This window comes from Carcharodon carcharias, chromosome 8, assembly GCF_017639515.1.
Source record: "Carcharodon carcharias isolate sCarCar2 chromosome 8, sCarCar2.pri, whole genome shotgun sequence".
Taxonomy (NCBI): domain Eukaryota; kingdom Metazoa; phylum Chordata; class Chondrichthyes; order Lamniformes; family Lamnidae; genus Carcharodon; species Carcharodon carcharias.
The window spans coordinates 96,898,167-96,922,708 of record NC_054474.1 but is presented as its reverse complement, the minus strand read 5'-3'; the positions used below and the strand labels follow the sequence as shown (position 1 = coordinate 96,922,708).

The following is a 24,542-nucleotide window of genomic DNA, read 5'->3' as shown; positions in this document are numbered from 1 at the left end:
TCTTTCAGCTCATGGATTTGTGTCTGAAACCCAAACCAACTCTCATTACAAATGGCCCTTCCACACAGATGTTACCCTGAGCACACGGCACTTTGCTGACGTGAGACAGTTTGTTTAGATCACTACCCGTTAAAGATAGACAGTGGGGATGGGGGGGGTGGTGGTGTCTACTGAGAGAGAAAACAGAGTAAACCAGTGTTACCTGGAGTTTAAAAGAAAGACCACTGTATTTAGACTGGGTATGGCACTGCCACCTGGTCCATCCATACCTGGAGTGATGGCTCCAATTTTGGTGCCCAGACCTGTTGAAGGAGATTGAGATTCTGGAGAGGATGATGACCAGAATGACACAGAGTCTGATAGATTTTAGTTCAGTGGATCAGCTCCAAAAGACTGAGTGATTTAGAGAAAGGCAGGCTGAGAGGGACATGATGGAGGTTTTGAAAATGATAGAGGGATTATTGGACTCACTTGTTGGGTGAGGTACTTGAGATGGATCAGGAGGGTAGGACTAGAGGGTCTGTGTATAAAATCCATGGACACAGAGTTAGGTTAGACACCAGACCTTCAATGTCTGGAACAGGCTCCCTGAACATGTGGTGGATATGGAGTCACTACCACCCTTTAAAAGGGAGCTGGGGTTTGTCCTGAATTGGCTGTAGGGGTTATTCTCTCCTTTGTTTGTCTTTCCCAGGTGACTACATGGTTCAGGGTGGATCAGTGATGTGTGTGATTGAACCCTGTCTGCATGGGGCAGGCTCACTGGGGCTAATGTGCTTTTCTTCCTCTTCCTTTCTATGTTTATATGATTCAGACTTCAGGACAAGTCCTCAACTGACAGTCCCTGGCTGTGTCTGTTTCAGTAAATCCAGAGCCCACGTAGGGTTGCCAACCTTCCAGGATTGGCCTGGAGTCTCTAGGAATTGAAGATCAATCCCCAGAATACTGCTGCATGCAACCCTGGAAAAAAATCATCGGGACATTCAAAAAGGTTGTTAATTTTTGTCCTTTGAACATTTCTCTTTACCAGATATAAAAATATTGAAAATGTAGAAAAAAAAAGACTTCTTGGCTGACAGTAAAGCATCATCCAATTGGATAATGAAACATCTTGCTTTCCCATTAGTGAAGGAAAGCAGTGCATCACAAGGATGCATGTGCTGGCTGACTAGTGGCTGGAGCATGGAGGCAAGTCATGTGATGAAACCTCGAGGAATTCACTTAATCACAGTCGGCAACCCTATATCTAAGTGATGGAATAATATTCTCTGGGTGGTGCAGGTAGAGTTTAGCAGCTCCCCCTCATATCAAACACACAGGAACTCAGTGTAATCAGTAATTTGGTCCCAACAGAACCAGCCTGGTTTGGAAGGTCTGTTTCTGATGTGCTCATTAACTCAATGAGAAGATAATGTCTTTCTGTAGGAGAGAGTGCAGAAAGATTCATGAGAATGGTTCCAGGATGAGGAACTTCAGTTATGAAGATAGACTGGAGAAGTTAGGACTGTTTTCCTTGGAGTACAGGAGGCTAGGGGGAGATCTAATAGAGGTATTTAAAATCATGAGGGGTCTGGATAAAGTAAATAGGGAGAAACTGTTCCCACTCGTGAAAGTATCAAGAACAAGAGAACACAGATTTAAAGAATTGGTAAAAGAAGCAAAAGTGATATTACAAAGAACTTATTCACACAGCAGGTGGTTAGAGCCTGTAATGCATTGCCTGAGAGTTTGGTGGAGGCAGGTTCAATCGAGGCATTAAAAAGGGGATTAAACCATTACGTGAAAAGGAAGAATGTGCAGAGTCACATGGAGAAGGCAAGAGAAAGGAAGTAAGTGAATTGCTCATTTGGAGAGATGGTGCCCACACAATGGGCCAAATGGCCTCCTTCTGTGCTGTAACAATTCTGTGATCCTGTAAATCCAGGTCCACATTTTTCTACCTTTACTTCTAATTCCGATCTCTCCAACTCTTGCTGTTTGTTTGAACAGTTCTGCTGGGCTCCCTGAAGCTTCTCGATTTCTCGCTCCAATTCTTCCTGCAAGACATTTAGAAAATATTTAAAATAATGACCTGCTTTATAAAGCAATTTTAACATAGTCAAACATCCCAAGATGCTTCACAGGAGAGTAATCAGTCAAAAATTCCTACTGACTCAAAGGAGAAGACATTAGGACAGGTGGTTGGTTAAAGAAGTCAGCTTTAGTTGTCTTTAAGCAAGAGGTGAAGAGGGTTTAGGATGGGAGTTGTTGAACTAAAGGATTAGACTGCTGAAGGCATTGAAACCAATGGTCAGGCAAAGGAAGTTAGGGATGCACAAGTGACCAGGATTGAGGCAGTGTTGTATGTTCAAACAATCGGAGGGTGTTACAGAGATAGAATGGGGTGAGGCCATGGAGAGATTTGGACACAAGGTTCAGAATTTTAAAATTGAGGCATTACCAGACCAGGACCCAATGTAGGTCCGGAGGGACAGGGCTGATGTGGGCACGGGACTTGATCTGAGTCAGGAAAAGAGCAGCAGATTTTTGGATGAACTTGTGTTTATTGAGGGTGCAAGGTGGGAGGACAACCAGGAGAGAATTGGAATAGCCAACAGAAAGTGCTAGAAATACTCAGCAGGATCTTCTTGCAGTTCTGAAGAAGAGTCAAATTCAACTCAAAACGTCAACTCTGCTTTTCTCTCTACAGGTGCTGCTAGACCTGCTTTGTATTTCCAATATTTTCTGTTTTTATTTCAGTTTTCCCGCATTTGCAGCTTTTTGCTCTTATTATGCTGGAACCGTCGGCGGTTACAAAAGCATGAATGGGGATTTCATTCACTGATAAGCTGAGGCATGGGAGGAAACAGGTGATATTAATGATGTGGAAGTTTTCCTCATAATACAGAAGATAGATGTGTTAGAGCTCAGCTCTGAATAGGACAATGCAATTATAATAAGTCTGGTTGAGGCTGATAGAGGCTGAGGATAGGGAATCAGGGAGGGAAGGGAGTTGGTGTGACTGAACACTCCTCTGAATATTCAATAAAACAAAATTCCTGCGTTTCAGGATACTAGCAATAGAATCTTACCTCTGGCAGGCGGGCACAGAGCCAGTCGCTGCCCAAGATTGGCTGCATGCCGCCATTTTACATGGGCAAGCCAATTAAGGCCTACCCAGTATAACGCGTGGCCGGTAGCGCTCAGTGCTACCTGTGTGAGCAGGGGGAGGAGAAAGAGTCGGGGCCTGCGCTCTTTCATACATGCATGCGAAAGAGTGCAGCAATCTCCTTGAGGCACAGAGCTGCCTCAGGGAGATTAAGTGGATGATAAAAGTTTTTTAAAAATAAGGAAAAAATTATTTAAATATGTCCCCTCATGTGACAGTCACATGAGCTGGGACATGTTTGTGAAGTGAACAAAATTTATTTATAAATTTTATAAAACCTTCTGGAAAACTCATCCCGCCCGGGGATGAGGTTTCCTGGAAAACGCGAAGGCCGCTTGGGCTCTTCGCCTGCCTGCCAACCTTAAGGATGGACCAGCAGCATTGTTAATAGGGTAAATTGCTTTCTTAATGGCCTTAATAGGCCCTTGACAGTTCAGTGGGAGAGCAGCTGCCTCAGACGCGTGATGACGTCAGGACTCACAACCGATGTCACCTCGCGTCATTTTATGCGTCGGGGTGTGTTGGGCCCGCCCCCACACGCCGATGACAATATTCTGCCCTCGATGTCTGATAAGCAGTCTGATAACTTAGCAACAGTAGAGACGAGAGAGGTGGTAGTGAGGTACAGCTGGGTTACCAGTGTACATGTGAAAACTAGAACTATGTTTTCAGATGATGTTGCTAAGGGGCAGCAAGTAGCTGGGAAATAGCAGAGGGGTCAGGACAGATGTATGGGGGACTTCAGAGATAACAATTTAGAGTTGGGAAGAGCAGCCATTCTAAGTGATATGCTGGGGATGATTAAATCAATAACAATTGAACCAGACAAGTGCAGTCCCATCCTGCTGAATGACAGGGAGAAGGGTTGCAGGAGGATGGTTTGGTCAACCATGTCTAAGGCCATAGTCAGGTGCAGAAGGTTGAGGATGGATCGTTTACTTTTGTTACAGTCAGAAAGGATGTCATAAGATCAAAAGAAATAGGAGCAAAATTAGGTTATTCATCCCTCAAGCATGCTCCACCTTTCTATAAGATCAAGGATGATCTGATTGTGGCCTTAACTCCACTTTTGTGCCTGTTTCCCATAACTCTTAACTCCCTTGTTAATCAAAAATCCCTCTAAATCAGGCTTGAATATATTCAATGACCAGCCTCCACTGCTGTCTGGGATAGAAAATTCCAAAGATTAACAACCTTCTGAGAGTAGAAATTCCTCCTCCTCTCCATCTTAAATGGGATATTCCTTATTTTTAAACTGTGTCCTCAGTTCCTCATGACAGGAAACATTCTCTCAGTATCTACCCTGTCAAGCCCTCTCAGGATGTTATATCTTTCACAACCTTTCCTCATAATAATGACCCTTCATCCCAAGAATCAGCCAAGTGAGCCTCCTCGAACTGTCTGAAATGCTGGTATATTCCTCCTTAATTAAGGAGAACAAAACAGATCTTCAGGAGTCATCTCTCTAATGCCGTCCCAATTGTTACAAGATTTCCCTACTTCTATACTCTAACCCTTTTGAGATAAAGGCTAAAATTCCATTTTCCTTCCTAATTACTTACTGTACCTACTAACCTTTTGTGATTCATGTACAAGGGTGCATCAATCCCTCTGTACCATGGCATTCTGCAGTCTCTCTGCATTTAAATAATATCCTGCTTTTCTATTCTTTCCACCAAAGTGGCTAACCTCGCAATTTCCCACATTATACTCCAAATGCCATTTAACCCATTTACTTAACCTATGTTCCTTTGTGTAGTATGAGGGTCTGGTACATGTAGGGTTAATGTGGGACTGAGTACAGTATCACCCACACAATGACGTAAGAGAATACATTACGCACACCTAAGGGTCAGTCTAATGTTGGACAGAGCCTTGCGTACCAGCAAGCATTCTAGCTTGTACCCTTTACTGTATATGTGCAAATAGTTATTGTAGTTAATAAATACATACATTTAACCTACTTAAGAGTACAAAGACTTCATTAATACCAAACGGTATCCAACACTTGACAATAAGGTGGCAATAAATGGAAAAACCCAAAACTTTACAAAAAATGCTAAGAAAGACCGTAATTCTGCAAGACTAAAAAAAAAAATTGAAGAAGCATTCTGACCTGAAGAAAAGCTTGAGAAGCAAATGTGCAGAGGAAAATCGCCAGGCAGAAATTTAAAATTCCTCACTGCAGCTGAAGATTCCGTGGGATCTCTTGGAACTTCAGCTTCAATTCCCAGAGTGCAGAGTCAACATACCTAGCAGGGGTGAGCCAAAGCTTTCTAAATTCCCAGATACAGCAAGTCCTGAGAAAGTTTTAAATAGATCAGTGGTCAGAAATTGCCACTTAAAATCTTTGTTGGGATAAACAGATTCCCAAGCTCAATCCACGAAGAAAAATTTAATTAATTCAGAAGATTCATGATTCAAGAATCAGCTTTAAAGATCAGCAAAGGCCAGGATTCAACGCTTTTGCAACCCTAAAGCATAGCTCTGAAACAGAGAATTCTGCAGCCAGTTGATCCAGGTGCCATTGTTTAATGTTTTTTCAAGACTGTGTGAGAGCGCCATTACAGCAGGAGCCTACCCAAACCAATATGGGTGGGTGAACCCTTTGTCTTCAAATGAACAGCGATGCCATCTTGAATTTCAGCAACTTCTGAGCTGAACTACTCTTTAAAATTTTTCAATTATTGATCAGAAATCCACTCTTCCAGATCAGTTTGAACTTATCCAAGGCCCAGATAAATCACATAATTTGTAGAGAAAGATTCCTCAGATACACAATTGCTTCAGGCCTGGATAAAAAGACAGAAGCTGAACAGATTAACACACTGCTTTATTCAGTAGGTCTGATGGTGGATGGCATTATTGCTAGGCAAGGATAGAATGGTTGTAAGAATAATGGCCAACCCACTCCCAGACATGCTGCAAGTGAAGGGATATCTAGCCCTTGAGAAAGCTATCCAGATTTTTAGGCAGTCTGAACTCTGTGTATAGCACAGATTAATTTTAAGAGGAGAAAGTAAACCGTGGTACAAAGAAAACCCTCAGTCCATTTAGTTAAGCAGCACAGAAACAAGGACACTCCAGGCCAAGGGCAACAATACCCTAACTGACCAGTAGAGATACCATGCCAGCAATGTGAAGCAAAGTGTCCTGAAAGGCAAAATCAATTTCCTGCAATTTCAGCCCAATGCTTTTAATGTAACAGGATTGGACATTTAGGTAAACTGCAAGGTCAAAACACCTAAACACACAGAAAACCCAAAGATGATTCATGAGGTCGAGACTGCACACCAAGAGGACACACAGCCATGCTTATTGGGTGAGGTCAAAGATCCTATATTTTTGTTTGGAATGTGGACATTTTGGTTAATGGCCACCTCACAAGATTTAAATTGGATGGGGGCGGGGGGGTGGGCAGTGTTACAATCCTGTCAATAGAAGACCATGGCTGGTGACCCAAAGGCTGATGCCATCCATGACACACCTATTCGGAGCAAGAGGTATATAGCTGCTGGTGAAAGGCACTCTGCAGGTCACTGAGGTACAAGGATAAAATAATCTGAGAGACCATGGTCCACAACCAGGACTGTCTACTATTAAGCCACAAAGTCTATGTCAAACTTAACCTTCTATAAAAAATTGACCAGCTCAACCAAGAAGGGCTTGACTCCAAGTATAAAAGTGAGCTCCCAAAATTCTTTACAGAACTGGGGCAACTGAAAAATGGGTACAAGATCATAATGAGGGAGGATGCTAAACCTGTGTGCCTATTCATGCCACAACAGATTCCCCACCCACTCATGAAACAAGCGCAGCAGGAGCTGGACGAGATGACAAACATGGGAGTCATCTCCACAGACAGACAATCAGCTGCATGGTGTTCCAGGATGTTCCTAGTTCCAAAATCAACTGGGTCCATCTGTATTTGCATTGACCTGACTCAATAAAGCTATTGCCAAAGAAGCACATCCCATGTCCTCAGTGGATGAAAACCTGATTAAACTGTCAAAGAGCACATTATTTTCAAAGCTCGTCACCAACAGAGGCTTTTGGCATCTTTCTCTTGATGAAGAGTCAAGGCTGCTGACCACATTCTTTACCCACTTTGGCAGGTTCTGTTTTAACTACCTTCTGTTTGGAATTACTTCGGTGCTAGAAAAATTTCAATGTACAATGTGGTCTATTTGCAGGGCCTACAGGGGGTCATTTGCCACATGGATGATGTATTGGTTCATGGTACAATGGTGGAGGACCTTGACAAGAGGCTCACAGCAGTCTTAGAGTGCCTGCAAGAAGCAGGGCTGATGCTGAATGAGAAATGTGAGTTCTCCAAAACAACAATTCAATTCCTGGGCCACATCATCAGCAATAAAGCTATCAGGGCAAACACACAAAAAACTAAAGCTATTAGTGAGTTCCCAACCCAATCCTCAATTCCAGACCTCCAAGGACTCTTGGAGATGGTGAACCAGCTGGTAAAACCTTTACAAAATTTGAGGCACCTGCTTAAGAAAGACCAGGCATGGTGCTGGAACTCACATCAAGAGCAAGCATTCACTCAAATAAAGGCAAAGCTGCTCTCCAATGGTGTTCTGGCCCACTACAATCCATCCCTGCCCATCACCATAGCAGTGGATGTTTCGTCCACAGGCCTTGGAGCAATCCTATTCTAGGACCAATTGGATGGAAGTTGCCGATCAGTTTACTACGCTTCCAGAGGGCTGTCAAAGAGATAAGGAGATGAGATACGCCACCATAGAAAAGGAAGCCCCCACAGTCATGTGGATATGCGAGAAGTTTTCAGAACACGTCATCGGCCTCAAGGTCACACTCGAAACAAGTGTAAACCACTAGTCTCATTACTGAATGAGAAGGAGCTAGCAAAGATTCCTCCCCAAATTCAGAGGTTCCACCTATTCCTCATGAGATGTTATATATCCAAGGTAAAAACCAAACAACAGCAGACACACTTTCCAGGGCCACAGAAGGCCTTCCTACAAAATAGGATGTCAACCTCATCAAAGAGCTAGAAACGTACACCCAGTTGACAAGGAGATACCTGCCAGTGACCACAAGTAAACTCCAACAGATTTGCCAGGAACAAATGCGTGATAAAGAGTGTACGGGATTGCCATTACTGTCAACGAGGCTAGCCACAACAGAGTCCAAGTGGTGGTACCTTGAAAGCTTGGTTTGAAAAACACTTTACAGTCATTGACAATCTCCTGGTCTACAATAAGAGACAGGTCATTCCAGTTTCTCTTCAGCTGGAGCTCCTTCAAAATATACACCAGAACCACCTGGGCATCACCAAGTGCAGGGCACAAGCCCAATCCGCTGTCTGGTGGCCAGGCATTTCAGGAGGATTGAGAACACTATAGCGAATTGTCAGGTGCGTGCGTTGCACAGGCAAAACCGAAGAGAGGCCCTCATCCCCAGACAGATCCCCACCAGGCCGTGGGAGAGGCTGGCCATCGACCTATTTGTCTTCAATAGCAAATTGTTCCTTACAGTAGTAGATTACTTTTCCAGATAGGTTGGGGTAAAGCAACTATACATGACTCCACAGAGGCAGTAATTAAGACACTGAAAGAAATATTTGTGAACCATGGCATCCCGGACAAGATTGTGTCTGATAGCCACCCACAACTTTCAAATGAGTACTTCGCCACATCACCACCACATGCAGCTTCCACCACCATACCAGCTCCCCAAGATACCCACAGTCAAGTGGGGGTCTCGCGACTCCTCAGATACTGAAGCAGTCCATGTCCAAATGCAGCAAGTCCTGGACAATATCCAGGCCTGGGCTGACAAGTGGCAAGTAACATTTGCGCCACACAAGTGTCAGGCAATGACTGTCTCCAACAAGAGAGTATCCAACCATTGCTCCTTGATGTTCAATGGCATTACCATCACTGAATCCCCCACTATCAACATCCGTGGGGTTACCATTGACCAGAAACTGAACTGGACTAGCCATATAAACACTGTGGCTACAAGAGCAGGGCAGAGGCTAGGAATCGTGCGGCGAATAACTCGCCTCCTGACCCCCCAAGCCTGTCCATCATCTACAAGGCACAAGTCAGGAGTGTGATGGAATACTCCCCACATGCCTGGATGAGTTCAGCTCCTACAACACTGAAGAAGCTGGACACTGCCCAGGACAAAGCAGTCCACTTGATTGGCACCACATCCACAAACATTCACTCCCCCCACCACTGACGCACAGCAGCAGCAGCAGTGTATACCATCTACAAGATGTACTGCAGGAATTCACTAAGGCTCCTTAAACAGCACCTTCCAAACCCACGACCACTACCATCTGGAAGGACAAGGGCAGCAGATAGATGGGAACATCATCACCTGGAAGTTTCCCTCCAAGCCACTCACCATCCTGTCTTGGAAATATATTGCCGTTCCTTCACTGTCACTGGATCAAAATCCTGGAACTCCCTTCCTAACAGCACTGTGGGTGTACCTACACCACATAGACTGTAGCAGTTCAAGAAGGCAGCTCACCACCACCTTTTCAAGGGCAACTAAGGATGGGCAATAAATGCTGGACCAGCCAGTGAAGCCCACATCCCGTGAATAATTTTTTTTTAAAATGGGGAGGCCGAAAGAGAAGCCTGCACTGTAAAAGCCCTCCTAAAAAAGAATGAAGACTTTCCCACAGCACTGCCAACCGACAGGTCCACCCCATTATAATGCAGCCTGGCCCCATTCGATCTCCTGATGGGCAGGAAACTCCACACACAACTTCCAATTTTGCCGCAAAAAACTAATACCAGGGTTGGTAACCAAGGATTACCAGGACGTCCAAGCAAGAGAGCAGTTCTATAGGCAGAAGCAGGCTTCTATCTACATCAAAAGGTATCGCACCTGACACTTATCACAAGTATGCAAGGATGATAGGGTCTGGAGTAAAGACCTTGAGAGGCTACTATCATCAGAAAGGACAATGATCTACCTTGGTCCAACTGGTTGGCATGCCAGAGAAACAGAAGAAGTTTCCTCCTCATCCCTACACTGTCCGTTCCCACAGTATAGTGGGAGACACCAAGGAAGATACCCAGATGCCAGAACAACCTCTAAATCAACAATGCAACGACAGAGCTTACCACTCCTCCGACAATAGTGCAAATGAATTACGGAAGGGTTGTAAGGCCTCCAGACTGCCTGACCCAATGAACTCAGAGACTTGAAAGGGGGAGATGGGGTAGTAATAACAATGGAAATACAAGAGGCAAACTGGAATAACTTGAAATACATTGGATAAAGACTTTGGGGAAGTGTAGCTTATGGGTCTGGTACATATAGAGTCATCATGGGACTGAGTACAGTACTGCCCACACAGTGATGTAAGAGAACAATGACCCACACCTAGGTCAGTCCAGTGTTGGGCAGAGCCATGTGAATAAGCAGCTTGAACCCTTTGCTGTATAAATGTGCATTGATCTTGCAATAATAATGAATATAGTTAACCTACTTAAGACTATGAAGAGATAAAAACAAAAAACTGCGGATGCTGGAAATCCAAAACAAAAACAGAATTACCTGGAAAAACTCAGCAGGTCTGGCAGCATCAGCAGAACTGTTGAAGGGTCATGAGGACTCGAAACATCAACTCTTTTCTTCTCCGCCGATGCTGCCAGACCTGCTGAGTTTTTCCAGGTAATTCTGTTTTTAAGACTGTGAAGACTTCATTGAAACCTATTGAACGGCATCCAACACCCTACATAACTTTGCAGATTCCTTGCATCCTTTTCTACTTGCTTTTCTACCTATCCTTGTATCATCAAAAAAATGGCTACGGTGCAGTTTTCCTTCATCCAAATCATCAACATAGATTATAGAAAGTTGAGGCCTCAGCATTGTGCCAACCTGAATATGACCCATTTATCCTAACTCTCTGTTTCCTGTTAGCAAATCCTCTACCTGCACTAATCACCAACACCATGAGCTCTTACCTTATGTAGTAATCTTTTATGTGGCACCGTATTTAATGCCTTTTGGAAATCCAAATATAGCACATCTATTAGCTCCCCTTTATCCACCCTGCTTGTTACATCCTCAAAGGACACTAACAATTTCCCTTTCACAAAACTATGTTAACTCTGCCTGATTGTATTATGATTTTCTAAATCTCCTGCTACCACTTTCTCAATAATTGATCCCAACATTTTCCCAATCACAGATGTTAGGATAACTGACCTATAATTTCCAGCTTTTTGTCTTCAATTTTTTAAAATTAATTTACAGGTTGTGGGCATCACTGGCTAAGCCAGCATTTATTGCCCATCCCTAATTGCCCTTGAGAAGGTGGTGGTGAGCTACCTTCTTGAACTGCTGTAGTCCATGTGGTGTAGGTGTACCCATAGTGCTGTTAGGAAGGGATTTACAGGATTTTGACCCAGCGACAGTGAAGGAATGGTGATATATTTCCAAGTCAGAATGGTGTATGGCTTGGAGGGGAACTTCCATGTGGTGGTGTTCCCATGTAACTGCTGCCCTAGTCCTTCTAGATGGTAGCGGTCGTAGGTTTCAAAGGTGTTGCCTAAGGAGCCTTGGTGAATTTCTGCAGTGCATCTTGTAGATAGTGCACACAATCTGCTGCCACTGTTCATCGGTGGTGGATGGAGTGAATGCTTGTGAATGTGGGTGCTAATCAAGCGGGCTGCTTTAACCTGGATGGTGTCAAGCTTCCTGAGTATTGTTGGAGCTACACCTCATCCAGGCAAATGGAGAATATTCCATCACATTCCTGACTTGTGCCTTATAGATGGTGGACAGAGTTTGGCGAATCAGGAGGTGAGTTACTTGCCACAGGATTCCTAGCCTCTGACCTGCTCTTGTAGCTACAGTATCTATATGGCTAGTCCAGTTCAGCTTCTGGTCAATGGTAACCCCCAGGATGTTGATATTGGGGTATTCAGCGATGGTAATGCCATTGAATGCCAAGGATCAATGGTTAGATTCTCTCTTGTTGGAGATGGTCATTGCCTGACTCTTGTGTGGTGTGAATGTTACTTGCCACTTGTCAGCCTAAGCCTGGATATTATCCAGGTCTGGCTGCATTTGGACATGGACTGCTTCAGTATCTGAGGAGTCGCAAATGGTGCTGAACATTGTTCAATCATCAGCGAACATCCCCACTTCTGACCTTATGATGGAAGGAAGGTCATTGATGAAGCAGCTGAAGATGGTTGGGGCTAGGACACCACCTTGAGGAACTTCTGCAGTGATGTCCTGGAATTGAGATGATTGACCTCCAGCAACCACAACCATCTTCCGTTGTGCTAGGTATGACACCAACCAGTGGAAAGTTTTCTCCCTGATTCCCATTGACTCCAGTTTTGCTAGGGCTCCTTGATGCCACACTTGGTCAAATGGAGTGAATCAAATTGGCTGAAGATTAGCATCTGTGATGCTGGGGACCTCCAGAGGAGGCTGGCGGTAGATTCTAGCAAATGCTTCAGCCTTATCTTTTGCACTGATGTGCTGGGCTCCTCCTCCATTGAAGACGGGGATATTTGTGGAGCCACCTCCGCCAGTGAGTTATTTAATTATCCACCACCATTCATGGCTGGATGTGGCAGGACTGAGAGCTTAAATCTGATGTGTTGGTTGTGGAATTGCTTAGCTCTGTCTATCACTTGCTGCTTATGCTATTTGGCACGCAGGTAGTCCTGTGTTGTAGCTTCACCAGGTTGACACCTCATTTTTTAAGTATGCCTGATGCTGCTTCTGGCATGCCCTCCTGCACTCTTCATTGAAGCAGGTTGATCCCCTGGCTTGATAGTGATGCTAGAGTGGGGGATATGCCAGGCCATGAGGTTACAGATTGGGTTTTAGCACAATTCTGCTGCTGCTGATGGTCCATAGCGCTTCATGATGCCCAGTCTTGAATGCTAGATCTGTTCGAAATCTATCCCATTTAGGATGGTGGTAGTGCCACACAGCATGATGGAGGGTATTCTGAATGTGAAGACAAGGTCTGTGTGGCGGTCAATCCTACCAATACTGTCATGGACGGATGCACCTGTGGCAGGCAGGTTGGTGAGGATGAGGTCAAGTATGGTATGTTTTTCCCTCTTGTTGGTTCCCTCACCACCTAGCAACTAGACCCAGTCTAGCAACTATGCCCTTTAGGACTTGGTCAGCTCAGTCTGTGGTGGTGCTATTGAGCCATTCTTGGTGATGGACATTGAAGTTCCTCGCCCAGAGTGCATTCTGCACCCTTGCCACCCTCAGTGCTTCCTCAAAGTAGTGTTCAACATAGAGGGATACTGATTCATCAGCTGAGGTGGAATGCTGGGGAGCAGTACACTGTAATCAGCAGGAAGTTTCCTTGTCCATGTTTGACCTGATGCCATGAGACACAGGTGGTCATGGAGACACAGTGGAGGCCCTAATAGTCGTTCAGTTGCAGGAGGATGATGACGACATGCAGTGAGGACACTCCATAGATCTTCACATAGCCTCTGAGAATGTGTGACTCCTGTCTAGCTGAGGGCAGCTCACTTGCACTCCGTGATCAGGGTCATATCATAGAGACGCAGCCATGAAACTTTAAATGCACCCTTTAGATGCAGCCTTCAGCATCTGACTCCTTCTGGAGCACAGCATCAGTGGTCACAGATGCTGAAGAGATGGGCGCCAGCCCCACATTAAATGTGCTGAGGGCACATCAAGAAAATGGCGGAACTCTGTGACACCTGCCCACTACATTCTGACAGTAATGACAAGCAACATCGAGGTGCAGGAATCACTAATATGTCCAAGGAGTGTGAGGCTGGATCATCACTGTGGTCTGAAGGCAGCTCAAAGCATAGCGAAGAGGCCCTGGACTGAGATACCTGCCTTTATCTTGTGCAGAAAAGTTTCAAATCTGAGTGACTCAAACACTGCTGATCAGAGCAAGGAGCCATAGGCAGGGGGACATTCTTGGGAGTTTATTTACAATAGTGAACATTATGTACAAGTGATTCACACCCATTCCCAGGCTGTGTAACTACATCTTCTTATCCTTCCTAACCCACCGCTACATCTTGCGGCTTCCTGGCTTATCACATAGAGGTGGTGGCAGCCTGTTGACTGCAATACCATGTCTATGAAGACCTTGGCTGGCGTCCTTTGGAGGGCTGAGTCCTGGAGGGCCCCAGCCTGCTTCCAGGGTCCTGCTATGCGGCAGTGGCACCCTCCTCAGCCTGTGGAGCTGGAGCTGTTGACATCACAGGAAGAGGGTATTTGGATGGGCCGGACACTCCCAGGGTCGTCTGGATGGATGGCCCAGGTGGTGCACCTGCTGATCCTCCTCCTTGTGAGTGCCCAAGGGCGCCTGGCTGACTCCCTGAGAAGAAGGAGTAGCTGAAGTAGCTGAGATCAGACAACCCCGCACCCCTCTCACGTTGGAGGCCAACTATGGTGTCAGCAATGGGAGTTCTGCCTATTCAGTAGTGCAGGAGCGATGTCCTGGACCAAGGTCTCCATGGCTGCCACCATCCTACCAGTGTTGACCTCAGTGCGTTGGCATGCCAGCGCTATCAGCTCAGACTGATGGCGGATGACTCTTCCATTGTGCCTTGCAATCTGAGGAGTGCAGCGGACATCCCTTCTGATGTTCCCGAGTTGCCTTTGCAGCTCCAGGAACTATGACATGACCGAGTCCTGAAGCTCGTCATCTGACTCAGACTCAGCAAATTTCTGGCCTCCAGCAGTCCACAGGGTGCCGGACACCTGGGAAGTCCCTTCCTCCGGCTGCTGTGGTGTGCTCACCAAATTTTGATTCCAAGGCTACTCTAATGCTAGGTCCCACCAAGGTGTGTGTCTCTGCATTGGTAGAGGGTGTGGGTGAGTGCTGTGATGGGTCTTCAGGGAGGGTTTCAGCGGATTCCTCTTCTGAGCTTCCCTTGGGGCTTTTTTGGAGGCCCTGAGTCGTGAACTTTCTTGGCAGTTTCCCATAAATGCCTGTGAAAGCAAGGAGAGATAATTGGTGCATGGCAGTGCCTGTGAAATAGGACACATCATTCACAACATGATTGTCTGATGGATGTTGCACTGCTACACCCTCACTTGGTAGAGCACTGCTGACCTTACCGTCAGCACAGGACCGGTCCTGGTCATCGCTGGCCAGCTGGATGGCTCTGATTTCAAAGTCCTTGAGGGCTTCGATTTCAGGCATTCCTCCACCAGTCTGCAACATTTCCCTCTTGTCGTGTGCCAGCTTGTCCTGCATGAATAGAAATGGAGAGAGAGTGTAAGCAGGATGCCAGCCTGGCCAGATGATAACTATGCCTGGCATGTGCGGGTGGTGTGTGGTCCACCACGATAATGAAGGTATGTGTGAGAGAGTGAATGGTGATGTCCCTTGAACTGGCAGTGAGTGATGGCCCTGTGGATGTGTGATGGGTTTGTGTGTGAGTTGGGAGTGATGAGCAGAGTGATTTACCCTGGCAGAACAGAGATCATTATTCATCCTCTTGTGGCACTGGGTGGCTATCCTCTTTTGTGGGGCATTAGCACTGACCACTGCTGCCACCGCCTCCCCAGCCTGCTTTCGGGGTCCTGCTGTGTGGCAGTGGCACCCTTCTTGGCAGATTATTGACGTTGCTGCCTATCCTGCAGCCAGAGCGGCGGTAGAAGACATCACAGCGGATCTCCATTGTATCTAAAAGGTGCTCGAGGGACACGTCATTGAACCTCGGGGCTGCAGTCTTCTTGCCATTTGGGACCATGCAGCAGTGGTGGGCTGGAAACACTGAGAAGTGTGCGCACAGCTGCACTTTAAATATGGCGCTCAGTGTGATGAAACGGCCAGGTAATGATGTGACAGGTGAATGAGAGCCCGTCTGCCATGGAAACAGCGTGTTTCCTAGGAATGCATATTTAATGTGGTGGGTTTGAGACGATATGGCGTGAAGAGCCGCCATTGCGTCCGGCAGGTAAAACGTCGTTCTAGCCTTCCCCTATCACACTTAGTGCAAATCTGGGACAATTCCGCTCTAGGTCATCAATCTCAGTCACAAAGCCCTTCAAAACTCTGTTTTCCTCATGAACAATTTTAGCTCCTCTTCTAGGATTTAGTCAGATCGCCACAGCAGGGCGCAACCAACCCAAGTTTGGCCTTCAGCAAAAATGGCAACGCATGCCTCCTGAACCTCCTCAATTCTGATTACGATAATCTGGATGACATAGAGCCACCAGGGTTATCTTCATAACACTAAGGTCAAGTGCAGCAGCTATATCTTTGTTTACTCTCAGCTTCTGGATCTCACCTTTTTGTTCTTCTGCCAATCTGTACTGCAGTACCGGAATCATCCTCATCTAGTGAGCTCAGATGGCTCTGTCTCCTTTTTTGTGCTTTGACCAATTTCAGTCTCCCTAGAAGTTTTGGCTTGGAATTGCAGTTTCAGTTTTAGTTTCCTTAGAAAGTAGAAGGGTCAATTTCCTTTCTATGTTTCCCTTTTTGGTTAGGGTCCATCTCAAAACATTCAAGCTTTGTGAGCACAGATTCTTCATACTTTCCTAAAACCATGTTGATTCTGCTTGATTGTATTATGACTTTCTAAATGCTCCAATACTACTTCATTAAAATTCATTCCAGCATTTTCCTAATGACAAAAGTGATGCTAATTGGCCTATAGTTTCCTGGGGCTGGATTTAACTGGGCACTGCAGTGTTCACATTCTCAGCTAAAAGCTCAGTGGGGGATCCTGCTACAATCCCACCAGCTGCTTGCAGCAATTTAACACTGGGAGCAGTATTAATTGCTTTCAGACAAGACTTCTGCCCTATCAGATGGCCAGCAGGTCTGTAGTCCCACCAGTGCTAGGCAGGAGCAATGGCCCTAGGGCTAAAGACAGTCCAAACAAAGAGGAGGCCGGGCTCAGAGATAAGCCTGGTGTTTTGCTGGGAACAAGCTGGAAGGACCCAGCAAGGGGGTGTGGAGGGCTGGGTTTGAAAGGCCAGGGGAGGAGGGTAAAGGGAGAGGTATGACCTTGGGGAGATGCCTCTAATGGGCCCAGGGGACCCACAAAGAAGGTCACCACCCTAACACTTGCTGACACTGCCCTTGCAATTAAAACTGCTGGGCTTCCCATGAGGGCCTCCCCCCGATGAGTTTTTCCAGACTGGAATGAAAGGTTGGCAGGAAAAACTGTAGCTGAACAATGGACTACCTTCAAAAAAGAATTGGTTTAGGCACAGTCAAGGTATATTCCATTGGAAGGGAAAGGTAGAACAAACAAATCCAGAGCTCCCTGGATGAAAAATGAGATTGAAATCAAGGTAAAGAAGAAAAAGTGAGTTTATGACAGGTGTCAGGTAGAAAATACGATTGGGAACCAAGAGGAATACAGAAGGTTCAGGGGGGAGGTGAAAAAGCATGTTAGAGAAGTGAAGAGGGATTATGAGAAAAGACTTGCAGCCAACATAAAGGGGAATCCCAAAGTCTTCTCTTGGCATATAAATAGTAAAAGGTTGGTTAAAGGATTAGGGACCCAAAAGGGAATTTATACATGGATGAAGAGGCCATGGCTGAGATATTAAATGAATACCTTGCATCCATCTTTACCAAGAAGATAGATGCTTCCCAGGCCATGGTGACAGACGAGGAAACCCTGTCACTAGAAGGGTTCAAAATTGACAAGGAAGAAATGTTGAATAGACTGTCGGTAATTAAAGTTGACAAGGTACCGGGACCAGACGAGATGTATTCAAGGATATTGAAGGAAATGAGAGTAGAAATTGCAGGGGCACTGGCCATAATCTTTCAGTCTCCCCTAGACTCAGGGGTGGTGCCAGACGACCAGAGACTTGCAAACATTACGCCCTTGTTCAAAAAAGGTTGTAAGGATAAGCCCAGCAATTACAGACCAGTCAGTTTAACTTCAGTAGTGGACAAGATTCTAGAAACAATTATTCAGGATAGAATTAGTAGTCACATGGAAAAATATGGGTTGATAAGGAAGAGCCAGCATGGATTTCTAAAGGGGAAATTGTGTTTAAAAACTTGCTGGAATTTTTTGAAGAGGTAACAGAAAAGTCAATGAGGGTAATGCTGTTGTTGTGGTGTACATGGACTTTGATAAGGCATTTAACACAGTACTACACAACAGACTTGTGAGAAAAGTTATTGCTCACGGAATAAAAGGGTCAGTAGCAATGTGGATACAAAATTGGCTGAAAAATAGGAAGCAGAGAGTAATGGTCAATGGATGTTTTTCGGGCTGGAGGAAGGTTTGTGGTGGAGGTCCCCAGGGGTTGGTATTGGGACCCTTGGTGTTCCTGATATATATTAATGATCTAGATCTTGGTGTGCAGGGGACAATTTCAAAGTTTGCGGATGATACAAAGCTTGGGAGTGTTGTGAACTGTGAGGAGGATGGTGTGGAACTTCAGAAGGACATAGACAAGTTGGTGGAGTGGGCAGATAGGTAGCAGATGAAGTTCAATGCAGAGAAGTGTGAGATGGTGCATTTTGGTAGGAAGGACATGGACAGACAATATAAAATAAGGAGTGAAATTTTGAAGGGGGTTCAGGAGCAGAAAGACTTGGGTGTATATGTGCATAGATCATTGAGTTAGCAGGACAGGTGAAGAGAGCAGTTAATAAAGCATATAGGATCCTGTGCTTTATTAATAGGGGCATAGAGTACAAGAACAGGGAGGTTATGCTGAATTTATATAAGACACTCGTTAGACTTCAGCTGGAATTTTGTGTACAGTTCTGGGCGCCATATTATAGAAAGGATGTGAACACATTGGAGAGAGTGCAGAAGATGTTTACAAGAATGGTTCCAGGGACGAGAAGCTTCAGCTATGAGGATAGATCAGAGAGGTTGGGGCTGTTCTCTTTGGAGAGAAGAAGGCTAAGAGGAGATTTGATAGAGATGTTCAAGATCATGAGGGGGCTGGACAGAGTAGAAAGGGAGAAGCCGTTCCCACTTGTAAAAGGATCAAGAACGAGAGGGCACAGATTTAAGTGATTTGAAAAAGAAGCAGATGTGACGTGAGATAAAACTTTTTCACACAAGTTGGCTCTGGAATGCATTGCCTGGACGTATGGTAGAGGCAAGCTCAATCGAGGCATCCAAGGGGACATTAGATGATTATTTGAATAGAAACAATGTGCAAGGATATGGTGAAGGTTCTCAAAATTCCCACATTTTTCATATCATCAACAAGGATATGATTTAAGGCAGAGGACCCAACTGCTGAGTTAAGTGTAGAACCCTGCAGCCCATGAAGGCCAGGGACTGGACATGCCTGGGCTTGTTGAGTGTAGTGTGGATTGTTGCCTGTAACCAGACGAGAGGAAACAGAGTATGCATTCTCCCCTTTAAAACAATCAACCCAGAGAAAGACTTAATCTTACACGAAACTAAAGCCCATCAAAATCTTGCATAAATAATCGCTACTAACTACTGAGGCAGGAAGGCCGCAATCAATGCAATTATGCGAACCTATCAATACTCCACATATACAATGGCTTTCAGTTCAAAACTAGTTACGGGGACAGGAAGACAATGATAACATCATGCAAGCCCATTAAAAACAATGAGACAACAATCACCTGCAGAAGCCCAAATCAGACAAAGAACTAACCTTGATTTGGTTTCAGATAAGAAATCCAAAAAGACAGTATAACTGGGCCACCAGTTACGAAGGGGTGAGCCATTTTAGGGTGAGCAGTTTTGGAGTGGTTGAAGCAGAGTTTAAGGAGGGAGGAGATCTGGAGGTTTGCAGGCCCGCAGCAACATCACGGCAAGGGGCACCAGGGTGGCAGGCTCAACCGAAGACAACAAGGCCACAACCGCAGCCCTCCACGAAGATTGACCACCCACAACCGCGCCCTCCACCCAACTAAAGAACCTTCGCAGATTCCACAGACCAGGACCACGTAGGGACGTCAGGCTCCAGAGGACACAAAGAGCGTACCCCAAAACTGCAACCAGCTTACCTGGCTGGATTTCAAACTGTCAAGGAACCCTGGTTGGTGAGCATGATCCCTGACCTCTCCTAGTTCAACTTAGTTAGGTTTTGGGGGTGGGACAAGGGTAAGGGGATTAGTAGTGTGATTTTCCCTCATTATGCCGTGTGTTCCCATTCTTAGCTAAGTGTACTTTGTAGGTCTGTATAATCTCAGTGTAATCCTAATGTTATAAGTTCATTTGTGACTTCAACAAACCCAGTTTTTTTTTCTTGCACCAAAACCAGTTGTCTGCTGCACTTTGTCACAACCCCCAAATAAGTCCAAGGTCTAGAACCCAGGGATTGGGAGCGATTCGGACCGCTCAGAAGTCAGAGGTGAAACTGACACACACCACCACCCCCTACAATGGAGAAAAGGCAGGGCAATGGCACTGATGCTCATTTGGAGAGCCGGTGCAGACCTGATGGGCTGAAAGGCCTCCTTCTGTGACATTCTGTGGATTTTATGAGACCCCTACATTGAAACCCACCCATTGGGGGAGCATAAATTCAAGTCCCTGATTTCTGTTTCCTTCCTTTCTTGAATGTTACATTTGTAGTTTTCCAATCTGGTGAAATCTTTCCAGAATCAAGGGAATGTTGGAAGATTGCAACCAATGCACCTGCTATCTCTGCAGCCACTTCTTTTAAGACTGGAACCTAGGATGCAGGGCATCAGTTCTAGGGGACTTGTCAGCCTTTAGGCCCATTATTTGCTTCATACCTTTTCTCCAATGATGATTGGTTTTTGGTTTCTCCCTCCATTTTCCCCTTGATTCTCCATTATTATTGCATTTCAGATAGGGTGAGGAAACAAGATTTTCATTTTGAATTAAATGAACACACTAACATCCTGTTATTGCCAACAGGATAAGCTTACAAAGTAAGTGGTTACAATAGTAACTATTCAATCAATTGTCTCAAGGGCCAGGATTTTATGGCCCTGCCGTGGCATGTCTCCCCCTGGTGGATGCGGTGAGCCATTTAAATCTCCATTCAGTTCAGCAGGACCGTAATATCCCGCCAGGCTGGAGGGGGTTGTGAAATCCTGGCCATGGTTTCTGCTTCTTTTAACTGATTTGTATTTCTGCTCTTTATTCTGTTGCTGTTATTTCTTCTCTATTGCTACATGCTGGTGCCATCTCTCGATCCCCCCTGCTAGTAGTCTCTCCCAGCCCATCGCCTGTCTCTCCCTCACCATCATCTCTCTAATACCATCTCTCTTGCATGCTATCTCGCTCTCCCAGCCATCTTTCTCCTCCCTTCTGCTATCTCTGTCTCCACCACCATCTCTCCCTCTAACACCTCTCTCTAATGCCATCTCTCTCTAACTTCTGCCATCAATCTCTCACTCCATCATCTCTCCCTCCTCCCACCATCACCCTCACTCCCAACATTTCTCTGTCCTCCGTTCTGCCATTTCTTTCTCTTCCTCTCACGACCTCTTCCCTGCGCTCCGATCCCTGTCCCCAACCTTCCACTGAGCTCTGATCTTTGATTGACTGGGACCATTCCCAGTGTTCCCAGCTCCTGCCTTGTACTGCAGGATTTCTCACCTGGCAGTGCTCAGTCTCAATCTGGTCAACTGCCGGGTAAAAGGTTTCTAATGAGGCCTTGACATTAAATTCAGCTGGAACTTCACATTCCCGACATTTCCAGATTTCCTGGCTGCTACAGCTCCTGCACTCCCTCCATCTAAACCTCAGGGTCTCGGCTCAGAGCAGGAAAATTCCCTCTGTGGCTCTCAGTAAAGAGACTCTCCCTGCCCTGTATACACTGAGTAACCACACACACACCGGTTTCTTTTCACAGTCATACACCATGTGCTGCATTTGCACATGGACTCAGCTCCTCCATTTCCACGAATCAGACAAACCAAAATTTCTCAACAGCAATTCTCTCTTGTTGCAAGGAACAGTTTTTACACCCAGCCCCGAGTCTCCCTCTGTGGGTATCTCTCACTCCTCCAACTTGTGATGATCCTTGCTGCTCAGAGGACAGAATCCCACAGTATTACAAAGAGCTACAACATGCTGTGCTCCACAGCCCAATGCCATGGAATTCCAGTTCACGTAGGTGCCAACACTGAGCTCTACAGTGCCCAACCCAGGAAGGGTTGCGCATGGCTGAGGGGCAGTCACCCTGGGTCACTCTCACACCTCTCTCAGGGCCCACCCTGTATGCTCAAACAGACTTAAGACAAAGGTAAGGGAGCAAAACTGACAAAAAACAGCCATGAACCCAGACCCAGGACAGCAAGAAAACACCAGACTAAATCAGCACTGTCTGCAATCAGTTCCAATTAATGTTGGTCATTAACAGGAAAACTCTCCCTCACTATATTTAATTTCAGGAATTGTGTCACTTACCTTAATTGCAGCTTGTGCCTCATCCAGGCTCAGCAATGTGTGGGATTTATGTTTCCCTATTATTGTACAGGAAACACACACACACTCTGCATCATCTTTACAGTAAAATTCCAGGATTTTTTTTATGGTCGTTGCATTGCCTGTCCGTAATGTCAGCCACAGGTTCAATGAGGGTGTGATCTTTGTAGGCCTTATTCCGTAAATGTGGTCTTAAATGAACGAAACAAAAGGAAGCTAAACAAGTAAGACACATTTTTGCAGCTGGGAATGGTTTATCATCACAGCTATCACACCTGGTACGCCATATATTAGCTGGAGGCCGTGATTGGTTGTATTTTTCCACTATATTACTCAGCGTGACATTTCTCTCTAGTTTCGGTTTGTTTTTGAATTTCCGGCAACATTGAGGGCACTCAAATGCTCCCTGGCCTGCTGATTGGGCCCAAGCTCTTTCAATGCATTTCAGACAGAAACTGTGTTGACATGGTAATGCCGCAGGGTCTTTGTACACGTGGAGGCACACAGCACAGGTTAATTCATGCTCTAAAACTTCAGGATCCATTGTGGCAGCAGCTGAAGATGTTTCATACAGAATCAGAGAGAATGAGAAACCAAAGCACAAAGTGAAATCCTAATAAACACTCAGTGCAAGGACCTCATGACTCACTTTACTGAAGGTTAACTCTTTCAGGCCTGCAGTAGCAGTTCAGAACCAAAACAGAAAAACAAGATTGTAATTTTACGGTATGGAGCCAGAATACCACAAGCTGGGCTTATTAAACACAGACTTAAGCTCATACCAGACCCAAAATCATTTAACAAATGAATTTAAAATGATATAAAGGGGGCAAATAAATTTTACAAATCATGCTAAGGGGAAGGGGAAGGAGCTTTCCGGGAGGAATAGAAAAATCTACAGAAAAAGTTAAAAGCATCATTAGAGTGGCAAAGAGATAAAAAAAAACCAGAGCAGCAGAGACTACAGGTCTCAGTAAACTCACCACAAAAAGCCTCTAAACTGTGCAAGAGCTGCAACAATATAATGTTAGATGATGAATCCAAAACAGGAGAATACAGTCAGGGGAAGTCATGGTCAAACTGTACAGGGTTCTGGTCAGATACATCTCAAATACCATGTTCAGTTCTACCATAGGAATAGGAGGAGGTCATTCAGCCCTCATGCCTATTCTACCATTCAATTAGATCGTTCCTGATCTGTATCTTAACTCCATCTATCCATCTTTGGCCCTTAACTCTTAATATTCTTGTTGCCTGACAAAATCTTGGTTTTGAAGTTTTCATTTGACCCCCAGCCTCTTTTTGGGGGTAGAAAGTGAAGAATTACCTCTTGACATCACCACTGAATGATCTCGCTTTAATTTGAAAGTTATGCTCCTTTGTTCTAGACTCTCCACCAGTGATAATAGTTTTCTTCATCAATCACATCAAGTTCTTTAATATCTTAAACTTGTTGATTCAATCACCCTTTAGTTTACTGTGCTCAACGGAATAAAAACCTGTTCTATACCCCCAGCCCTCATAATTTAAACCTTTAAGTCCCGGCATCATTCTGGTGAATCCATGCTGATCGCCTTGCAAGGCCAATATATCTTTTCTGAGCTGTGAGACTCTGAATTGAATGTATTTCTCTAGATGTGATCTAACCAGAGGTCTAGACAGCTGTAACAAAGCTTTCACCCCATTGGATTTCAGCCCTAAGGTAAAGCCCAACATCACATTCGACGCTTACATTTTTTTCCGTACCTTCTTCACTCCCTTTCAGTAAATTCTGCACATGGAACCCTAAATCCCTCTGCTCCTCCACAGTTCCAAACTTCTTACCATTTAGAAAATACTCTGACTGATCGTTCTTGGATTCAAAGTGGATGATGTCACAATTTCTCATGTTGAACCCCAGCTACATTTTGTATGTCAACAATTGGGCCTCATGAGAATGGGCTGAAAGACAGGAGGGGAGGATCACAATCCTGTCACATCCTCCATTAAGACCAATTAAGAGGCTGGCAGAGCTCATTAAGTGCTCA

The 24,542-nt window shown here is 45.2% G+C and overlaps 1 long non-coding RNA gene across 1 annotated transcript; it reads right to left on the bottom strand.

Annotated features, from left to right (window-relative positions):
- Position 1: 1 nt before the first annotated feature.
- Positions 2 to 22,554, bottom strand: LOC121281300. The gene is made up of 3 exons (XR_005943857.1): positions 22,498 to 22,554; positions 1,941 to 2,036; positions 2 to 23 (listed from the first exon to the last, which is right to left on the bottom strand). It is a non-coding gene; the product is annotated as an uncharacterized LOC121281300 (long non-coding RNA).
- Between the last annotated feature and the right edge of the window lie 1,988 nt (positions 22,555 to 24,542).